This window comes from Corvus brachyrhynchos, unplaced genomic scaffold (assembly GCF_000691975.1).
Source record: "Corvus brachyrhynchos isolate BGI_N302 unplaced genomic scaffold, ASM69197v1 scaffold1467, whole genome shotgun sequence".
In the NCBI taxonomy this organism is placed as follows: Eukaryota; Metazoa; Chordata; class Aves; order Passeriformes; family Corvidae; genus Corvus; species Corvus brachyrhynchos.
The window spans coordinates 1-5,977 of record NW_008239098.1 but is presented as its reverse complement, the minus strand read 5'-3'; the positions used below and the strand labels follow the sequence as shown (position 1 = coordinate 5,977).

General features: G+C 42.2%; 1 pseudogene; it reads right to left on the bottom strand.

Moving 5' to 3' along the window:
* Nucleotides 1-187: 187 nt before the first annotated feature.
* On the bottom strand, nt 188-4,799 carry LOC108447951 (annotated as a pseudogene).
* Between the last annotated feature and the right edge of the window lie 1,178 nt (nt 4,800-5,977).

The following is a 5,977-nucleotide window of genomic DNA, read 5'->3' as shown; positions in this document are numbered from 1 at the left end:
GGAGTGACAAAGACAGGAGATCTCCCAGGAGATCATTCGCAAATAGATTTTGCTGAGATGCCACGCCAAGAGGGATGCAGGTATATACTGGTACTGGTTGACACCTTCAGTGGATGGCCTGAGGCTTTCCCCTGTCGCACCAACACAGCAAAAGAAGTTGTAAAAGCTTTGCTTAATCATATAATACCAAGATTTGGGGTTCCTTTGGGAATGTGCTTCCGCTTTTTCCCCCGGCAGCGCTGTTCCCGGTTTCGCCGCTGGCCGCGCCGTTTCTCGGCTCGGAGTCGTATCTCCCGCAGCTGGAGAAAAGTCTCTCACGGACTTAGAAAAATAACAAGAAAATCCTCACTAACAGCATTTTTGTACCTACAGTTTTCCAATTTTGTTCCATTTCATACCACGGAAGAGGAGTGACACATAGAGAGTTATGTATGTGTTCCCAATCGCAATGTAGAGATATGTGGGTTTTTTGAGCCTCAACTCTTTCGCCACTCCACAAAAGAGCACTTTCCAAGGCATCTAATCTGGTCATTATTTCCTTGTCAATTTGCTCTTGTAACTCTTTCGTAATATTGTTTAGAGCTTGTCCCACTGTGTAGGCAGTTTGAATGGAATTAGTTAAAGCTGCAACAGCTGCAGAGGCTGGGGGAAAAAACTGTTACAGCAGAAATGACAGCAACCAACCCAGAAATTTGTGAACTCGTTTCTTGCTCTTTTGGATTTCCTCCTGGAATAGTCCAGCCAATTGTGAGAGACCGTCTTGTCCTTCCCAAGTCTGAGTCAGATTTACAGGTACCCAAATTTCTGGTCTTCCCTTAAATGGAAGAAGAACAGAAAAGTTATTCATATCTTCATTGGTTACACATGATTTAAAAACAAAATAATTAGCAGATAGAAAATACAAGCCATTCCTATAATCAATTGAAAAATCATTAGCTAAAGCAAAACCATATGGGTGTGAAGTGCAAGTCATTAGTGATTGTTTCTTTAGCACTACCAAATTTGCGAGGGTAGCATTCTTATTCAAGTTCACCTGGTATATCATATTACTGAAGGCAGGTAACAGCATTTTCCACAGATGCTTATGAACACATGATTGATTACTACCTAGATGATTTGAAACAATGGTGTGACCATTCCACCATCATGCCAAACAATGCTGTGGTTTGCCTTTTGGAAGCGAAGGATAGTTTTATTTGTCCCCTTTTCTCTAAGGATACTGATGCCATGAAGATTTTTGCCTTTTCTTTTATACCCCTGTTATACCTTTTTACAGCTTCTGTATTCTTAGTGCTTTTTGCCTACATTCTTGGACTTGTTTGTTAAGCTAAGAGACTAAACATTTTAGAAGCTTCCTAGCTAGGGATCAGTGTGCCCCAGACCCCAAGGTCCTCTCCAGAACATATTCTGTAAACCAAGATAGAACCATCCAGGGGAAGGTTCCTTGGGGATGGGGGGCTCACTTGAACCTCTCATTGGGGAATCTTTGATAGCTATGCTAATTAGTAAAGCCTATAATGTTATACCTAATGTTGGGGGGAATTAAGACACACGGGACGAGAAGAAAGACAGAGACACAGGGAAAGACTCGGTGGGGTACATCTTGATGCATATGACCTGGACGTGTACACCTAAGGATCCTTAAGAATAAATACCAAGGTAAAATCCCTTTTCCCCTTCTAACCATGTATGCCTCTTGATTTTAAGACCAGGAAAAGGCATCATATGTGGTCCCCAGTCAATTATTCTCCTATACTGTAAGAATTGTTGTTGTGGTTGTTGTCCTAAACATGATGTCCATTCCAAACGTCATAAATTGGAAATGGATGTAAAACTATTTGGGATAATGTGGTGGGGTGGCATCCACAGGATTGTTGGAGCTGGACAGAATGGTTGGCAGTGTAATAGCAGTCAAATTCTTTACAGTTCCTGAGGATTCATATATCAAATGCAATTGCATAGAAAAAATTGGCACAAGGTAAAGGTGAAAAGGTACTCGTTTGATTCCACATTAAGCAAATAGGCAGTAAATCAGCAACATAAAATGCATTGGTAACATAGGTATTTACAACATTCTGATCTAGGGGCGGAAGACAAGTTCCTCCTAGCCATTCTGTTCCATTGTTGCTGAGGGGACGCTCTGGATCCCACCAGGTCAGAGGCCAAAAGAGCAGTGGCTCGAGAATGTGTGCCCAGTAGATTCTTCCTTCCACCACTTGATGGCAGTATAGCAGAAGAAAGACCACAAGACTCGTCATCCTTGGCTGGGTTGGATGTATCTCGCTGGGAGCCAATAAGGTTCTGTGGGCAAGGAAACACATCCGTAACCTCTTCCCCAAGCTAACAGTGGAACTGGACCTTTCCACTGACCACTCTGTACATCCTTGTATGTAACTTCTGGATAAACTTCTCCATCAGTGGTCTGACCTAGGCATTTTTGATGTGCTGTGAGGTCATCCCTAGTGGAAAAATTCAAAAAGTTTAAAACATAGGTTGCTTTATCAAGCTCTTGAGGGAGCATACCTATCAGATTCCCCCTTTTTGTTTCTGTAGCATGTTTTCCAATGTGTAATGTGCCCTCTCCACTATGACTTGGCCTGTTGGAGAATGGGCAATACCTGTAACATGTTTGATACCTCAAGTGTGGAAAAAAATCTTGTGTTTTTTGAGATGTATATGCAGGCCCATTATCTGTTTTTATCCGTTGAGGAACGCCCATAGTAGCAAAGGCATGCAGCCAATGTCGGGTGGCATCTCTTGATTTCTCATTTTTGTGAGCTGTTGCTACTATGAAACCTGAAAAAGTATCAATAGAAACATGCACATATTTTAAAATCCCAAAACTCGATATGTGGGTAACATCTGTTTGCCAAATATCATTAGGTTTTAACCCTTGTGGGCTTGTACCTAATGTTTGTGGCAAGGAAAAAGTTTGCTGGCATTGTGAACAAGCATTCACTATATCTCGAGCTTGTGGCAATGTTAAGCCAAATCGTTTTGCCAGTGCTTGGGCATTTTGATGATAGAAATAATGAGGAAGCTTTGCCTGCCCTAACTTTTGTGATATAGTGACTGTCATGGTGAGAGCATCTGCTCTTACATTACCTTCCACTGTAGGTCCAGGCAGAGTGGTGTGTGACCTAAGGTGTAGGATGTAGTATTCATGAGACCTGTGAAGTAAAAGGTTATACAAAGTGGTTAATAACACAAAAAGATCTTTGTTAGAGACTTCCTTCAGGAATGAATGCTCAGTTCTCTTGATGATTCCTGTAACATAAAGAGAGTCAGAAACAATGTTAATAGATTCCTGTGAAAAAAGATGAAATGCTTCTACCACAGCTGCCAGTTCAACTAGCTGGGTAGATCCAGGTTGGAAATTTATTGAGTGTTCCCATTGTCCCATATAATTTTTCCACAGGGTCACAGCTTTTTCCCTGATCCATCAGTGAAAACAGTTTTTGCATCAGGGATAGGTGTATTTGACTGTAAACCTCGTGGTTGGAAGGGAAGTTCTTTGAAGGATTGCAACAATGCATGTTGAGGCATAAAATGAATAAACTATCCATTATAGTCCACAAGAGCAATTTGAAATGACAGTGAATCTGTGAAAAGATTGTCTAGTTCTGCTGCAGTAATAGGGAGATGTATCATTGCCAGATCATATCCTGTCAGGCTCTGGCATCGGAATAGTCACATTGATAGCAGTCGAATAATCATTTCGAATTGAGTGGTTAAAGTTTTTGAAAAGGTGTGTGGCAAGAAAATCCATTCTAATAACCAGAGACTACGTTCTTGTACATCACATTGGCCAATAAGAGCATAGGGTTGGAAAAATTGCAGAATCAGAAACAGCCTCAAAGGCAAATCTGGGTTTTGATGTGTGGCAAAGGACTTGTTTATTTTATCACTTACAGTCTCTAAAGCCTTTTGGGCAGGTTTTGTCAACTACCTAGGGGAAGAGAGGTCTGGGTCCCCTTTTAGCAATTGAAATAAAGGAGATAATTCTTCTGTTGTAATTCCCAACAAAGGGCGAATCCAATTAATGGTTCCCAGTAACTTTTGCAAGTCATTCAACATGCGTATGTTGATTTTCAAAGTTACTGGCTGTGGGGTGACTGTTGTTTCAAGTAGTTTAAAGCCCAAGTGTTTCCAAGGAGGTTCTGTTTGAATTTTGTCTGTGGCTATGCACAGACCTCTGCTGGTGAATGTTATATTTAAAGCTGCAAGGCAATCACACAATAGTGTCGTGCTGTTGGAGGCAATTAAAATATCGTCCATATAGTGATACAGCAAAACGGATATTTTTGCTGTATTGGTTGTATTGCTGAATGAACGACAAATTGACAAATAGTTGGACTGTTTTTCATACCTTGGGGTAAGACAACCCAGTGATATGGTTCCATGTGAGTTTCATGATTGACAGATGGTAAAGAAAAGGCAAATTTAGGTGCATCCTCAGGATGTAAAGGAATTGTGAAAAAACAGTCTTTTAAATCAATTATTGCCAATTCTCATTGTTCGGGAATCATCGTGGGGTTAGGTATTCCTGGTTGTAATGACCCCATAGGTGACATGACTGCATTGACTGCCCTGAGACCCTGTAAAAGCCTCCACTTTCCCAATTTCTTAGGAATAATGAAAATAGGTGTATTCCATGGGCTGGTGGAGAGGACTATGTGACCCAGTTGTAGTTGTTCCTGTACAAGGATTCAGGCTTGGTGAAGCCCCTCGCCTCTTAGGGGACACTGCTCGATCCACACAGGCTTATTGCTAAGCCAGGTAAGTTTGAGGAGTGGCATTTCGTCAGTGGCCCCTATCAAAAATGTGTTGAAATGATCAAGCCCCATTGAGTCAGTAGATCTTGCCCCCACAAAGTGCCTGGGATCGGGAGTACATACGGTTGCAAGGTGACAGTCTTGCCTTCTGGTCCAACGACGTGTAGTTCTTTGGCTGATTGCCACGGTATCTGATGTCCGCCGACTCCAGCGACAATTGCCGTAGAGGGTGCCAAGGGCCAATCAGGAGGCCACTCCTTCTGCGCTATGATGGATACATCTGCAGGGTTTGAAGAGGCGGACTCTGCTGGGTGTTTCATGCAAAGCCAGTTTATTACACAAGTTAGGAGCATTTTATAGTTTACTACTCCTAGGTAGATCCATAGACTCAAGCCCCCCTGCCCCATTCCCATAGCAGCACTATCAAGCCCTTGGTGATTCCCTCTTGCGACAGCGGTGTCCTGGCTCAGGTCATGGTGTCCTGTTCGTCCCATGTCTTGCCTCTTGTTCGTCTTGGGCTTTGTTTCGTCTCTGCTTCTTGTTCTTGCCTTGAGTTTTTATCTGTCCCATGGCTTTTGCGGCACCAAGGTTAATAGAGCCGTGCAGCTATCACCTTTTGTTGCTCTCTGGCCTCTGTCAATTCCCCCTCTCTGTTGAACGATCATTGTTTGCTTTATTGATTTATTAATCAATCTCTGAATACATTGAATCAAGCAAGGCAAGCGTATCACTATGATTAACAGCACCTCTAATATAAACATTCCCATCTTAACTAAATTTTTGACCCATCCAGTGATCCCCCAGTCTCCAAAAAGCCAATTAAACCAAGCAGCACTATCTTCTACTCTTAATTTGGCTAAACTATCTTGTAAAGCTTTAATACTCGTGTGAACAGATTGAGAGTGATCAGAAAGGTTCATACAGCACATTCCATCAAAATCTTCACATCCACGTCCATGCGCTAGAAGCAAGAAATCAATAGCGGCTCTATTCTGCAATGTAGCATGTCTAATTGAATCAACATCAGTTAACAATCCTGTAAAAGTAAGCGAAGTAGCAGTAGTTTGACGAGCTAGCCAACAGCCTAGCTTGTTTGTGCCTTTCCGGCCGCTATTCCTGGAGCAAAAAAAGAGACTGCCCAATGTCACTGTAGTGACCAAAAGTCGAGGTTTATTACCGCAGGCCTGGTTCCTACAGTATAT